Source organism: Urocitellus parryii, chromosome 5 (genome assembly GCF_045843805.1).
Source record: "Urocitellus parryii isolate mUroPar1 chromosome 5, mUroPar1.hap1, whole genome shotgun sequence".
Taxonomy (NCBI): Eukaryota; Metazoa; Chordata; class Mammalia; order Rodentia; family Sciuridae; genus Urocitellus; species Urocitellus parryii.
In genome coordinates, this window is record NC_135535.1 from 130,948,989 (window position 1) to 130,965,477 (window position 16,489).

At 38.6% G+C, this 16,489-nt stretch overlaps 1 protein-coding gene across 5 annotated transcripts in view; it reads left to right on the forward strand.

The window, feature by feature from the left end:
- The first annotated feature begins 4,549 nt into the window (after positions 1-4,549).
- Positions 4,550-16,489, forward strand: part of Marchf8 (membrane associated ring-CH-type finger 8) — a 128,517-nt gene continuing 116,577 nt past the window's right edge. For 2 of the 5 annotated variants that reach the window (XM_077798573.1, XM_077798568.1), the window contains exon 1: positions 4,550-4,989. The gene's annotated coding sequence lies outside the window, so the exon portion shown is untranslated. Of the gene's footprint in view, positions 4,990-5,497; positions 5,595-10,910; positions 11,036-11,353; positions 11,382-16,489 lie in introns of those variants that run through there. The other 3 variants (XM_077798569.1, XM_077798570.1, XM_077798571.1) reach the window with 3 other exon arrangements.

The following is a 16,489-nucleotide window of genomic DNA, read 5'->3' on the forward strand; positions in this document are numbered from 1 at the left end:
TAAAAACTTGGACCTTAAGCTCCCAGAGGCACATTTTGCTCTGCATTCTATTCTGAGAATGTCTATCTTCACTTTTTGCTTTCTAATAAAGCTCTTTTGCTCTTTGCTAAAATTGGATGTGTTCTTTAAGTATTTTCTGTGCTGAGTGAAGAATCTGGAAGGTGCAAGAAGTAATCTCCTTTGCCTCTAAATAGACCACCTAGGATTCCCTTATGGTGACAGTCTTAGCTTGGTGACATGGAATTACAGCATGAGTACCCCATTTTGATTTGGTTTCTTGGGCCTGGTGCAGGAGCTCAGCCTAAACCAATAGCCTGTACATTTTATTTAACAACACTATTCTTCTTGTTTACTTTAGTGAAGGGTGGCTCCTCCAGCCTACTCAAAGATTTCCTTCCTACAGTTGCCACCATCTTCTGCATCAACATTTCTGTTACTAGGCCACTTATAGTATTATATAAGAACCAGAAAAGCTTAATGTTTTCTTGTCCACTATAGTCCAATTTCCATGCTTCTCTTTACAAAATGCTGTCACCATCTAGTATCTCTACAATCAGACCTTTAATCCCATCACTCTATCTTAATTGCTCTACTTTCAAGATTTCAATGATTTCTATATTGCCAAATCCAAAGGTCATTTATCTTACCCAACTTCTCAGTAGCAAATGACACATTTAGGTAGTTACTTCCCGTTTGAAATATTCTTCATTTAGCCTTCCAGACTCCAGTTTTTCTGTTACCTCCCAATTTTCCTAAGTTTCCTTTGCTCCTGGTCTTATCTCAATAGTGCTACATGACTAGTCTTTGGATCTCTTGTTGCAGTTATGCAATTAATGCTCTAGGTCAGTGACTGTAAATGATTTTTAAATTGTAGGCCACAACTGTTACTAGTTTAAAAAGAACCAATTGAATTAGGATAAAAAAGTTTAAAGAAATAAGTAGAAGAGAAAGGGAATACTGCATCCCATACAGGAAAGGTAAATATGCTTCTGGAAACTTTTAGTTATAAACATCTATTTGATCAATATGTAAAATGTATTTCATATCCTGGTTTGAGGTCAAAGGTATTAAAGTTACTGCTCTGTGTGATCTCTTTTAATCCTATAGCTTTACATACCATTGGCACAATTTATACATTCTTCCTCCAAATTCCAATCTACTAGCCAGCTACCAACTGTTAATCTTCATTTGAATGTCCAAGTAACATGTCAAATTTAAATCAAATTATGGATCCTGTTCCCCTATCCCTAATAAAACATAACCCCTAAATTAAACATAATCATTTCCACAATTTGATTCTTTTGGTTGTATAGGCCAAAAACCTCAAACTTCACTTTGGTCTTTCATATCCACATCTAATCTGTAAATCCTACTGGCTCTACCTTTGAAAAGCATACTAAATACTAAGTGAAACAAGATTGTTGTCAGTGTGGGAAGTAAAAAACAAAGAAATAATAAACAGGATAAAAGTCATATATTCATGGATATTAATAAAAAATAAAAGGCAGTTAGACTTTGTTATGGTTTAGATGTGTCCTCCAAAGGCCCATGTGTTAAAGATTTGATACCAGGTGTTTCTACTGGGATTTAGTGGAAACTTCAAGAGGTGGAGCCTTGTGGGAAGTCTTTAGGTTTTTATAGGCATGTCCTTAAAGGGGATTGTATGACTTCAGCCCCTTCCTCTTCCTCCACCACTCTGCTTTTATGATGTAAGTAGGATTTTGCTCTGCCATATGGTCTCACTATGATGTATTACCTTGTCGGAAGACCAAAGCTCTCCCTTCACCTCATGTCCTGATCTTGTACTGGATCCTCCAGAACCATGAACCAAAATAAGACTTTTATAAGTTCTCAGGTATAAGTTCTCTTGTTATAGTGATCGAAAGCTGACTATAGACTTGGAATCAGGAAAATTGAATTCAACATTGTCTGTACCACATCATAGCTTTGTAATATCATAGCAGGTTAGTATTCATCTCTTCATTTGTTTGCAAGTTCTCTATTATTTCTTACATTCATCATATCAGTTGGAACACTAATATATATATTACTGTTTTAGATAAAATGCCATTTGAGTTGTATACTTCCCAGTGTATCATGTCATACATAACTATGCATTTTGTGGTTAACAATGAAACCATAACTAAAACTCTAGAACACAGTTTATATGTTTAACCATTTGGGTATAACTGATTCTCAGGGTATCACTGGCCACTTGGCTGAAGCCTGACTTTTTTTTTAGAATATCACCCCCATATCCCACAAATATTAGAAGAAGGCAATTTCTTTATGTGGTATAAGTTATGGAAGGACAATGTGTTAGGATTCCCCAAGAGCACAAATAGAAAGGATTTGGAAACTTTGTACCTACTAATCTTTTCCTGAAAGGCTAGTATTCCTTTTTTTAATGGACTGGGGATTGAATCCAGGGATACCTAACCACTGAGCAACATCCCCAGCCATTTTAAAATTTTTATTTTGAGACAGGGTCTCATTAAGTTGCTTGGGGCCTTACTATATTGCTGAGGCTAAGCTTTGAACTTGTGAGTCTCCTGCCTCAGCCTCCTGAGTCACTGGGATTACAGACATTTGCCACTACACCCGGCTAAGGCCAGTACTCCTCTTGTACTGAATACCTTGTTACCTAAGAGTAACTCTGTTACTGGAAGGCAGATTTATATTCAAAGCACAAAGGCTTCTTCTCATTTTTTCTTTGTTTTCTTGTTGGCAATCTCTTCCTCAACTGTAGGCCAGGTGACAAGAATCTGGACCCAGGACTTGGACACATTCAAACTGTTAGACTCCTTTCCCTCAGAACTCTGAATTTTTATACTACTACTTTCTTGCCAAAGACTGTATAGGTTACTATTTACTGAATGCTGTGTGTGTAGGGAATTTTATTTGTTTGTTAATTAATTAATTAATTCTGGTATTGGAGATTGAATCCAGAGGTACTCTCCACTGAGCTATATCCCCAGAATTTTATTTATTTATTTAGTTCAGCTAAATTGGGTCTTGCCAAATTGCTGAGAGTCTAAATTGCTGAGGCTGGCCTCAAACTTTCAACTTCCTGCCCCAACCTCCAGAGTCACTGAGATTACGGCATGAGCCACTGGGTCTGGCTTCTTGGGCACTTTAGTGTTGTGCAGGCATTGTCTTATTTCACCTCAGAACCACTCTACCCAGCAGATATTTTTCTTTTGGATAAATGAAAAGAGGCTCAGAAAGTTGAAGTGAAATGCCTAGGTAGTAATGGTTAAGACTGGAATCACTCTAGCCTTGTCTGCATAAGTAATACTTCTCAGTCCTTCTGTAAGACTCACAGATGCCCCTGGAACTATGAAGGTTCTGCCACTTTTTACAGAAGAATGGCAGGATTCTACATCTAAATATCAGTCAATCAAACTTTTTGTTCACCATCCATAGTTTAGGCATAAAGTTTACCAGTGGAAGAAACTAATCCTGCCTTCTTGGAACTCTTGGTGCCAGAAGAGTCCATAAGTTGTGACAGCTGGCCTTGATAACCTATTTTCCATAGTAAAAAGATGTGTATGAAAAAAATTCATTTCATTTTCTACTTTTGGTTATGGTGCATTCCAGTTGTGTTATAGAAATGATGGTTTGACTTTGTTATACTTATCTGGAGGATATTTTAAACCCACTGTTTTGACCCTAAGATTTTGCTCTATACATAGCCAAGTATGCAAAGTCATCAGAATTGTGGGGAGGAACTTGATAAGCCATTCAATAGATCACCCAAGAGAAAACAAAACAAAACAAACAAAACCAAACCAAAACAAAAACAATTCTGGGATATTTGTGGGGATTTGCTTACAAATCACGAATTTACTAAGAAATTATGCAAAGTCTTTCGTGCAATTTAAAACAAGGAGTAAAATTGGCAGTAGTCGAAACTTCTACGAAGTTTGATCTATGAAAACTGGAGTTTGTAGAAACAGTCACTAAAGGTACAGAGATGTATAATCAGGGAAGTTTAATGTGGGCAAAAGCTGAATCAAATATTTATTTAGATATTTCTATTTACACAAAGACAAATCCCCAAGAAACTGAAATTATAACAAGTTGGAGATCAATACACACCCCACCTTTCTCGGGCTGAAAGGGGTGAGCTGTGGGCATCAGCCTTCCACCATAGATGAAGGAGTGAAAGCAGGCAAAAATCTGTTCGTTGAGGCAAACAAAACCATTGTCATTATTTCCTGGCTCCCCCTTTCATTTGCTAGCTCTGGTAAGAAAGTTTCTATTTCTTTCCACCAAGCACATCATGTTGACTGAACGAATTCTCTTCTTCCAAAATGCTAATAACAGATGCAGTCAGGCCCAGGGTCTCTAAAGGACAGAGCCAGGGCTGGGGTGGTCCTTCCTCTTTCTGTCCGGGTGGTTGCTCCAGGTGGAGGGTCAGCGGCGCCGTCGCTCCCCGCCCCCCAGCGCCACAGTTGCCGGGGCAACGCCTCTCCCCTTCCACCCCGCCCATCGCCTCGGGCGGGCACGTGACGCACGTGTCACGTGACGGGTCAGCCAGCGTCCTCCCACAGAGGAGTGTAAACAGGCGTCTGCGGCCGGCTCTCCCGCGAACTGCAGGCTGGCGGTGGGGGCGGCGCCTCAATCTCAGCGCCCACCTGAGGTGGCTTCTGCGGCTTCCAGACCCGGGTCTCCCACGCGGTTCACAGTCACAGCCGCCCGCCACCAAGGAGGCGGCCCGTGTCCCAGGCCCGGGCAGGGGGTGTGGCCGTCTGACGCCGGTCTGCGACAGGTGGCGGGCAGAGTCGGCCCCTCACGCGCGCTTCTCTGCCCCGGGGTCGGGGGCCAGGCGCGCATACCCTGGAGAGGCAGCGCGACCCTGGGCGGTTAGCCCTTCCGGCTCGGGACTCGGGTCTGCGCTTGAGGCCAGCCCGAGCTTGGATTGCCAGGGCGTGTGGCGTTGAAGGCCTGGAGTTGTCCTGCCCCTGACGGGCTGTGAGACCGTGGGTAAGTCAGCGCTCTTCTTCGGCCAGTTTCCACATTTTTGGGATGGTTAGACTTGACTAGTGCTCTGTAGGACCTTCCATGTCTGACGGGATTTCAAGAGAGAGCCGCTTCACCCAGGGAAAGCATTAGGTAGGTTTTTTTTTTTTTTTTTTTTTTTTTAAGTTGCTTTTCATTTCCCTTTAAATTTGGATCTTCGCCCTTGTAGATGAAATTTTAAATAGAAAACTTATTAGGGAGAGTCTTAAAGGCTTATGTTGTTATTTTCATATTTCTTTAATGCAACGGAACCTTCTTTTACAAAGAACCGTATTTGGAGGGGCCCCAAAATTGAAACTGGACTTTTTATACCTCGTTGTGGAAATGTTTTGTGTGTCAATTTGATGCAGTCAGAAGGTGAATTTTTTTTTTTTTTTTTTTTTTTTTTTTTTTTTTTTGGTATCAGGGATTGAACCCAGGGGCATTTAACCAATGAGCCACATCCCCTTTTTTTTTTTTTATTTTGAGACAGTGCCTCTCTAAGTTGCTTTGGGCATCGCTGAGTTATTGAGGCTGGCATCAAACTTGCGATCCTCCTGCCTTAGCCTCCTGAGCCACTGGGATTACAGGTATGGGTCACCAGCCTGGTGGAAGGTGGAATTTTTGAATGTGTGGTTGTTTTCTCTTGCTTTCATTTGTATGTGATGCAGTTAGACAATTGCTGAATCTCTTATATTACAGGAAAGGGGCCTCAGCATTTCCAGTAAATACCTTACTTTTCCTATCTTTTCTTGCAATCCAGTCCTAGTGGGTTTTTTCATTCTAATAGTGAGATCTCATGCCTCATTGCTGACTTAATTGTTCAGGCACAGAATGGAGTGGAGAGATTAGGACATATCCTGTGAAAAGCATGCACCCTGAAAAAGTATATGAACTAAAATCAGAAGAGTTGTAGAATAATGTGAACATGCCCTTTTACTAATTTCTTTTGAGGCGGGGTCTCACCATATTGTCCAAGTTATCCTTGAACTCCTGGGTTGTAGGTCCTCCTGCCTCAGCCTGATGGGACCACCAACAACCACCTTTTATTTAAATCTTGAAACCCCTAAGCACAACAACTTGGATTTTGAGAAAACTCAGTTTAGAAGAAAATAATACGCTATTTCACAAATAGAATATTATAGGTTATAGGTAGGCAAAATTCATTATCAGGATTTTTTAAAATTAAGAGCAGTGCATAGTTCCCTAACTTTTTAAATTTTTTGATGAAGATGGACACAGTACTTTTATTTATTTTTATGTGGTGCTGAGGCTTGAACCAAGTGCTTCACACATGCTAAGCTTGTGCTATACCACTGCTACAACCCCAGCCCCCTAATTTGTTTTTATGTTTATATTTTTGGTTGTAAATTGTTTAAAATATCTGAAAGCAAATAAAAATTATGCTAAAGTTTCTGAAAACAATATAAATTTGAGTCTTGAAATGACTTTAAAAAAAAAAACCTTAAACTTTCCAACTCTACCTATTCTTCAGGTACGTGATTAACTTCAGCACATTTTCTAAAGCAGTACACTGTTCTGTTATAAATAATCTTTGAGGAAGTTCTTATGCCTTCTGATTCTACTCACTGTGAATATGTAAAACAATCAGTATAACATTTTATATTTTATCTGTTACCAATCTTGTTTTTGCTATACTCAGTTTCATTTAGGAGCTTGGTGATGTGAAAACACTCTTGTGCTTGTCTTCTGGTACACTCAGGCCACTGAGACAAGAGTCTCATCTAGTCGGATGTCTAGCTTCTAGGTTGTAGGTTAATACATTTCTTCAATTTTTCTGCAAGTGTTGGTTATCTGTGTTTTTGTTTTTCTGAGATGGGTCCTGCTATCTTGTCTAGGCTTGCCCTGAACTCCTAGACTCAGAGAACCTTCTGGGGCTGGGGTGTAGCTTAGTGGTAGAGCACTTGCCTAGTGCTATAGGTTCAATCCCCAGTACTGCCCTCCGCCACCCAAAAAAAGTTCCCGCTTCAGTCTCTGGAATAACTGGGACTACAGGTTACAGGTGTGCACTACTGTACTTTGCCTAACAAATTGCCCCAAATTCAGAGGCTTCAGACAACACAAATTCATAGTCTCATACTTCTAGAGGTCAGAAGTGTGGTAGACTTGTCTGGATTATCTGCTGTGGGTTTTATAAGACTGAGATCTAGTTGGTAGGACTGTATTCTTTTATAGAAACTCTGGAGATGAATCTACTCCCAAGCTTATTTATAGTTCAGTTCTTTGTGATTGTAGGACTGAGGTTAACTGGATGTTAACTGGTGGTTATTCTCAGCTTCTGGAAGCCACTCATATTCCTTGCCCTGTGGCCTCTTTCATTAGTTTATCTTCAGAGCCAGCAATTGGTTGTTTGCTTCTCATGCTTTGAATGTCTTAACCTTCTTTTTTCTTTTCTATTTTTGTGTGCTGGAGTTAAAACCCAGGGTCTCACACATGCTAAACATGCACTCTACCACTGAGCTACTAGATTGCCCATCCTACCTCATCTCTTTCTCCTCCCCTAGCTGAAGATAATTGTCTGCTGTTAACAGGGCTTATTGATATTATTGGCATTATTCTGAGGGCAACTTGGTATTATTCTGTGATTAGCTTGTGCCCACCTGGATGATATAGTTTACTATTTGTATTTTATCTGTATAGTCACTTCACAATTGTACCCAGGTTAACGTTTGATTGAATAACCAGGCTAGGAATCTTCGGGGAATAGCTTTAGATTTCTGTCTGTTGCACTGTTTAAATTTTTCATAGTGATTTTGCTAATATGAATTTTTATCAATAGTATGTTAGTTCTTGTTCCATGTCATTGCTAGCACTTAATGTTGTCAGATATTTAAGTTTTTATTAACTGGTGGCTGTGAAGTACCATCTGATGGTGGTTTTTTTTTTGGTGTTGGAGATTGAACCTAGGGCCTTAAGCATGCTAAGCTTGTGCTCTACTATTGGACTATACCCCCATCCCCTCATGGTGTGTATTTGATTTTGGTACTGTGAATTGAACTCCATAGTGTTTTATCACTGGGCTCCAGCCCCAGCCCTTTTATTTTTTATTTTGATTTCGGGTTTCCCTAAGTTGCTGAGGGTTTCACTAAGTTTCTGAGGTTGGCCTCATGTTTGCAATCCTCCTGCCTCCTCCTCTTCCTGCCCAGTAGCTGGGATGACAGATGTGCACCAGTGATTTACATGGCATCTTGTTATCCAACTTGGTATTATTCTGAGGGCAAGAGTTAGGAAGCCTGAGTTTCTTCTCCAACTTTCCTGAGTAACAGCTTAACCTCCATCAGAGAGTCTTTTCTCTGCCTTAGTTACTCATTTATAAAAGTGAGATGGGGTGTGAACTGTTGGTTACTAAGATTCCTTTTTATTCTCCTGTTTTTTGCCTTCCATTGAGTCTTAATTGTATAATACCTTAAAGAGCTAACTATAACACAGTTGATGAGGAGAATACATTTTAAAACCTGGAGAATGAAAAGGCTTGGATTGGGGAGTGAGGGCAGGGTAATTTGAGAAAAACTTTAAGGGCTGATACATCTAGAATAATAAGACTTGTTTCACATGATTTAAACTAAAACCTGTGGTTTAAAGACATGCACTTTTTTATGTACCAGGGATTGAACCCAGGGACCTTAACCCCTGAGCAACATCCCCAGCCCCTTTTTAATATTTTATTTATAGACAGGGTCTCATTGAGTTGCTTAGGACCTCATTAAATTGCTGAGGCTGGCTTTGAACTCGTGATCTTCCTGCTTCAGCCTCCTGAGCTTCTGGGAAGGCATGCACTCTCCCTTTTGTTTAGTATTTTTTTTTTTTTTTTAGTGGTCGATAGATCTTTATTTGATTTGATTTATTTATATGTGGTGCTGATGATTGAACCCAATGTTTCACATGTTTTTATTAACTGGTGGCTGTGAAGTAGTATCTGATGGTGGTTTTTTTTTGGTGCTGGAGATTGAACCTAGGGCCTTAAGCATGTTAAGCTTGTGCTCTACTACTGGAGTATACCCCCATCCTCTCATGTTGTGTGTTTGGTTTTGGTACTGTGAATTGAACCCATGGTGTTTTATCACTGGGCTCCATTTCCAGCCCTTTTTATTTTTTATTTTGATTCCGGGTCTCCCTAAGTTGCTGAGGGTTTCACTAAGTTTCTGAGGCTGGCCTCATGTTTGCAATCTTCCTGCCTCCTCCTCCTGCCCAGTAGCTGGGATGACAGGTGTGCACCAGTGTTCCTGATTTATATGGCATCTTGTTATCCAACGTGGTATTATTCTGAGGGCAAGAGTTAGGCAAGCACTGTGCCACTGAACCACAACCTCAGCCCCAGACATGCACTCTTGATTCAGCATAATGGATGAATTTTTAATGGTTATTCCTGTCCAGTGTTAAAATGGACCTTAAATGGTGGGTATTCTCTTATACTGAAATGACAAAGGTCAAGGTCAAACAGGTTAATGAGACTTTAGAGACAGGTTAAAGTTGTTGAAGTCACATTTAGGGATGGCACTGGATGACTTCTCCAACCTTCTGGCCTCCCATGGGCAGGAATCATGCATGACAAAATTGTTAAAATAATGGAGAAAAACTTATTTTTTAAAATTCTTTTTTTGTAGTTGTAGACGGACAGAATGTCTTTATTTTATTTGTTTTTAAATTTTATTATTATTTTTTAATTTGGTGCTGAGGATCGAACCCACTGCCCCACACATGCTAGGCAAGTGCTCTGCCACTGAGCTACAGTGAAAAACTGAGAAAAACTTATTTTGGTGTGACCTGGTGGTTCTATTTTAAACTAAATTATAGTAGTGATGACTCTTACATTAAATTCTATTTTTATCTGAAATTTATATATTTATTTTGGCTTCAGCCAAAATAAATTTTGAAATAATTTTGAAAATGTTGCTTAAATCTTGTGTAGTATTTGATGATTCATCTAGGAAAGCAGCACAATTATTCTTTTTGAGTGTTCTTTGAGAGCTTACCACTTTTCTCTTAAGTTGCGTGGTACACTCTGAGTTTGAATTCTTAGGTCCTATTGAGATACACAGCTAAATTTGTCATCTACTCTGTGGGTGCTCTGCCAGCTTCTCTGAAGGTGTTTACCCGTCTGGGCAATTTTGATAGTATTATCTTCTTACAGTTGCTGCTGTGAAGCAGTCTTTGCAGAAATACATGATATGTAGGGGACCAAAGCTTTGGGAAACAGGCATTCTTAATAGTTTTCTTAAATTATAATGCTTTCTTTCCTGATGCCTGAGGTAGAATTTTGGTCACCAAAGGAACACTTTTCTGATTTGAGAAGGTTGTGTATGTTTGTTTATATTTCTTAAACTAACTCAAGTTTCCTTTACCCACTGAGGATCTTGTTCCTGATGAATTGGGATTAGAATTCATTGCACTAGTGGATACATCAATTTATGGCAAAGTTTCTCAACCTTAACAGTATTATTAAGGTTGTAACCTTGTAACTGTTAAGGTTTCTCAACCTTAACAGTATTGTTAAGGTTGTAACATTTGAGGTTGAATAATTATTTGTTGTGGGGAGCTGTCCTGTGCTTTGTAGGATGTTTGGTATGAAACCAGGCCTCTATCTACCAGATGCTAGTAGCACTTCCAATACTGGGCAACAAAAAGTATTTTTCAAAACACTGCCAAAAACTCTGTGGTGAAAAATTGCTGCTATTTAGGGCCACTGACTTATGGATGCCTCTCAGATGGCCTTCTGCCACATTTAGGTAATCCTACTCCTGTCTGGTTTCTCTGTGTTCCCAGCCTTGCTTACAATCTTCTCTCCCCTGCCGGTGCTCTGTTCAGCTAATTAGGTGGAAAGTGGCCAAGTGGAAGGCCGCATCAGTGGGGAATAGGGCAAAACTAGAGTGAGGTGTGGCCCGGTGTAGTGGTTGAGTTCTGCAAGGCACAGATGGGTGTGTTTGTGGGTGGGAGCTAATGATTAAACTGTTAAAGTAAATGTCTTTTGGCATAGAAGTAAGCGGACAACGTTTGTGGTCCTAGGAATCAGGTATGTGGAGTCTTTGTTTTGCCTCCCTACTTTAAGCCTCAGGTTAGGAAAGAGATCTGAAGATGTTTTCTCTTTAAGGTTTTTACTTGAAAGAAGGAATGAAAAGTGAAACTGCATATTAATTTAGGTTTCAGTTTGTGGTAACTTTAGTAGCTAGAGTCACTTCTTTTACATGTATGAAAAGAGGTGGGAGTTTGTAAATATGAAGCAGCAAATGTTTACTGAGTGTAGCAGGAGATAGTGCCATGCCCTCAAGTACCAAGGGAGTAAACAGGCAGATGGAGAAGGACACCACCATGTAAGGAATGTTTGCTCTGTTTTGAGTTGGTGCAACAGGTAGGAAGGGGTAAGTAAGTAAGATCTTAGAAACAATCTGGAGACTGGCACAGGTGTTCAACTTACAGTTTGTATTTACATTCAGTCACTGTTTGCTTTTAGTACTTCTGTTCTGGGGTTTATGAGTTGTGTAGTTAAGTCTATATTAAATGCTTCCTTTTGTAAACTCTATTTTCTTAATGTTTATTGCATCATATTTCCCATTTTAATCTATTTTAGTGACTGACTATTGTATTTTGTGGTTACAGTGTAGTTGACTTCACCATTTCTCTTTATTTAATATGTGGATTACTTTAAAGAATTTTGCTTCTGCAAATATCCTTTGATGAATATCTTTGGGCATACATTTCAATCTATGGTTGAGATTATTTCTTTTGGATAGTATGAACTAGAAGAGTGAGGATATTTTTAAAGCTTTGATTCATTTTTATGAGTTGCTTTCTTGAAAGTTTCCAATTAACACTCCTACTAACAAAGTGTTGAGTGGCCATTTTAGGGACAACTTACCAGTTGATGTTTTTTAAAAAGAAAACAGGTGGAAAAAATACATCTCATTGTTATCTTTATTTGCCTGGTTATTAGCAAAGTTGACTTCTTGTTTTTCTTTTTCCTAAATGTTTATTAGCTTATTTTGTGAATTGACTGTAAATGCTCATTTCCCATGAATCTTTTGGATTGTTAATGCTTTAAAAATATGCTTTATAATTTTCCCCCCAAGTGCTAGAGATTAAATCCAGGGCCTCACACATGCTAGGCAAGCACCCTGCCAGTGAAATTTATTGGTAATTGGTTCTGTGTTGTTATTTAACTCACAATCCATATTGCAATATCTACCAGTTCTCCCTATAATATTGCTCTTTTATTTTCCCCATACAGTAAATAATCCAGAATCACTCAGAATTCAGCTATTATATTTCTTAGTGTCCTTTAATATGGAATAGTTCCTTAATCTCTTTTTATTGTTCTTAACACTTTTTAAAAATTATCGTTAATACATAATATTAATAGTACAAATTAATGGGTTTCACTGTGACATTTCTACTTGTGCATGTATTATGCTTAGATTGTATTCACTTTCCCTACTACCCTCTTCTGCCCTTTCCTCTCTCCCCTGACCTCATTTCTCCTCTTCCTGTATCCCTTTCTTTTCCTTAATAGACTGTCTTCTATTTTCAGGTCTCTTTTTTTGAAGAGTTTCCACATATGAGGAAAAAAACATGTGATCCTTAACTTAATGTGTATGGCTAATTTTGCTCAGCATGATAAACTTCAGTTCCATTCATTTTACTGTAAATGACATGACTTTATTCTTCTTTATGGCTGAGTAAAACTCTATTGTGTGTTTGTGTGTGTGTGCATGTGCCACACATGTGCAATTAAAATATACACTTTTTAAAAGTACATTCTGTTCATGGGTACCTATACTGATTTTGTTGTGGCAATTGTGAATATTGCTGTAAGAAGCATGGGTATGCAGGTATCTAATTTGTATTCTAACTTCATTTCCTTTGGATATATATCCAGGAGTAGTATAGCTGGATCACATGATAGATCTATTTTTGATTTTGAGGAACTTCAATACTTTTTTCCATAGTGGCTGTATTAATATGTATTCTAATAGTGTATAAGTTTTCCTTTTTCTCCAAAGTTCATTTGTTATTTTTTGCTCTTTTTCTGATAGCCATTCTGACTGGGATGAGATGGACTCTTGATGAAGCTTTGATTTGCATTTTCTTATTGTCTAAAGATGTCGAGCATTTTTCATGTTTGTTGCATATTTGTACTTTTTTAGAGAAATATCTATTCAGATCATTTGACCGTTTACTGATTGAATTGCATGTTCATTTGTTCACTTTTTTTGAGGTTTGGTTTGGGTGTTTTTTTTTTTTTTTTTTTGGCCAGGGACACTTAACCACTGAGCCACATACCCATCCCTTTTATTTTTTTTTAAATTTGAGACTGGATCTCACTAAGTTGCTTAAAGCCTCTCTAAGTTGCTGAGGCTGACTTTGAACTTGGAATCTTCCTGCCTCAGTCTCCCAAGTTGCTGGGACTACAGGCTTGCACCTACCACCATGCCTGGCTTGAGTTTGCTTTTTTTTTCATTTTTTTCTGCTTTTTAAAAAAATTTTTTAACAGTGCTGGGGATTGAACCCAGGGACACTCTACCACTGAGCTACATTCCTAGCTTTTTATTTTTTAGATTTTGAGAGAATTTTTTAGTTTTAGAGGGCCTCACTAAATCACTGAGGCTGGCCTTGAACTTGTGATTCTTCTGCCTCAGCCTCCCAGGTAGCTGGGATTATAGTTGGGCACCATGGTTACCATTTCTTTTTTGAGTTTTTATATATTCTTGATATTAGTCCTCTGTCAGAGGAATAGCTGGCAAAGATTTATCTCAATCTGTAGGTTTTCTCTTCATTTTATTTTTATTTCTCTTCATTTTTATTTTTTGCTGCCAGAAGCTTTTTAATTTGGTGTAATCTCACTTATGAATTCTTGCTTTTTATCCTGAGCTATTGGGGTTCTATTTAGGAAATCACTGCCAGTACCAATATATTGGAGTGTTTCCTCTGTTTTCTTATAATAGTTGTTTTAGATCTTATATTAAGATCTTAGATCCATTTGGAGTTGATTTTTGTACTGAGAGAGAAATAATGGTCCAATTTCAAACTTCTACATGTGGTTTTTCAGTTTTTCCAGCACCGGATTTTGAATCTCCAATGTATGTTTTTGGCACCCTTGTCAGGATCAGGTGGTTGTAGATAGTGGGTTTCATTCTAGATCCTTTGTTCTGTTCCATTGGTTTATATATTTGTATTTCAATACCATGCTGGTTTTTTTTTTAAAGAGAGAGTGAGAGAGGAGAGAGAGAGAGAGAATTTTTAATATTTATTTTTTAGTTCTCGGCGGACACAACATCTTTGTTGGTATGTGGTGCTGAGGATCGAACCCGGGCCGCACGCATGCCAGGCGAGCGCGCTACCGCTTGAGCCACATCCCCAGCCCCCATGCTGTTTTTGTAAGTGTGCCTCTATAGTATATTTTGAAATCAGGTACTGTGATGCCTCCAGCATTGCTGTTTTTGCTCTCGATTGCTTTGACTATTCAACGTTTTTTGTGCTTTCATATGAATTTCAGGATTTGTTTTCTACTTCTGTGAAGAAAGTTTGTTGGTATTTTGGTGGGGATTGCATTGAATCTGTAGATTGCTTTCAGTAATTTGGTTATTTTGATAATATTTATTATTCCAATCCATGAATATGGGAGGTCTTCTTCTATTTCTTTCTTCATGGTTTTTTATCAATTTTATCGATTTCATTTTCTTTATGGTTTTTTTATGTTCATTTCTTCATCTCCTTGGATAGGTTTATTCCTGGGTATTTTATTTTTTGATGATGTTGCAAATGGGATTGTTTTCTTTGTTTTTTTACTCAGTGAATTCATTATGGGTGTATAGAAAAGCTGCTGATTTTGTTTGTTGATTTCTGTCCCCCTGCTGTGCTAAATTTGTATCTTTTGGAGGAGTCTGTTTTATTTTTATTCTTTATTTTGGTAACAGGGGTGCTTTATCACTGAGCAACATTCAGGCACCCCCTCCCCCCTGTGTTTTGTGGTGCTGGGAATTGAACCCAGGGCCTTGTACATGCTAGGCAAGCACTCTACAAAATGAGCTATGTTCCCAGCCCTAGGTCCTTTTTAAAAAAAATTTAAAATTTTTACACAGGGTCTTACTAAGTTGTTGAGAGTCTCACTAAGTTGCTGAGGCTAACTTTGAACTTGTGGTCATCCTGCCTCAGCCTCCTTTGCTGCTGGGATTACAGGTGTGTGCCACTATGCCTGACTGGTGGAGTCTTTAAGAGCGTTTTCTGAATATAGAATCATATCTAAACAGGGATGTCAAACATGGTGGCACATGCCTGTAATCCCATTGACCTGGGAGGCTGAGGCAGGAGAATTGCAAGTTCAAGGCCAGCCTCAGCAACTTAGTCCCTGTCTCAACGTAAAAAAAATAAAAAAGGATTGGGGATTAGCTCAGTGTTAAAGTGCCCCTGCATTCAATCTCTAGTACCCAAAGAAAACAAAATCAAAACAAAACAAAAATCAGGGATAATTTGGCTTCCTTCTTTCTTATTCATATCCTTTTTATTTCCTTCCCTTAACCTAATTGCTCTGGCTAAAATTTCAAGTATCATATTCACTAAGAATTGTGATAGTGGACATCCTTGTCTAGTTTCTTGTTTTAGAGGACATTCTTTCAGTTTTTTCTCCTTCAGTGTAATATTGGCTTTGCATTTGTTGTATACAGCCTTTACTATGTTCAGGTATGATCCTTTAACCCTAGTTGCTTCATGGCTTTTATTATGAAGGAATGTTTAATTTTGTCAAAGGTTCTTTCTGCATATGAGATGATCTTTTGATTTTTATCCTTGATTCTATTTATGTGCTATATTATGTTTATTGATTTGCCATGTTGAACTATCCTTGCATCCCTGGAATGAAACCAATTTGATCATGGTATGCGATCTTTTTAATGTGTTGTTGAATTCAATTTGCAAGTATTTTTTTTTTTTTTTAGATTTTGCATCTGTGTTCATCAGGGATTTTGGTCTATAGTTTTCTTTTCTTTTCTTTTTTTTTTTTTGGTATGTCCTTCTCTGGTTTTGGTAGTAGGGTCATGCTGACTTGAATACTGAGAATGAGTTTGGAAGGATTCCTTCCTTTTATATTTCATGGACCAGTTTGAGAAACATTGGTGTTATTTCTTCTTTAAAGGTCTTGCAAAATTCAGAAGGGAATCTCTTTGGTCCTGGGCTTTCCTTTTTTCTTTTTGTTGTTGGGAAATGTATTAGTTAGCTTTTATGTCATTGTGACCAAAATACTTGAGTAGAAAAGCTTAGAGGAGGAAAAGTTTGTTTTGGGCTCACAGTTTCAGAGGTCTTACTCCATGGTGGATTGACTCAATTGCTCTGGCCTGAGGTGAAGCAGACCATCATGGTAGCAGGGCATGGTGAAGTAGAGATGTTAGCTCATGACTGCCAGGAAGAAGAGAGGGTAAGTGAGGTGCCAGGGACAAAGTATAAACCCCAAAGTCATGCCTATAGTTATCTGGTTCCT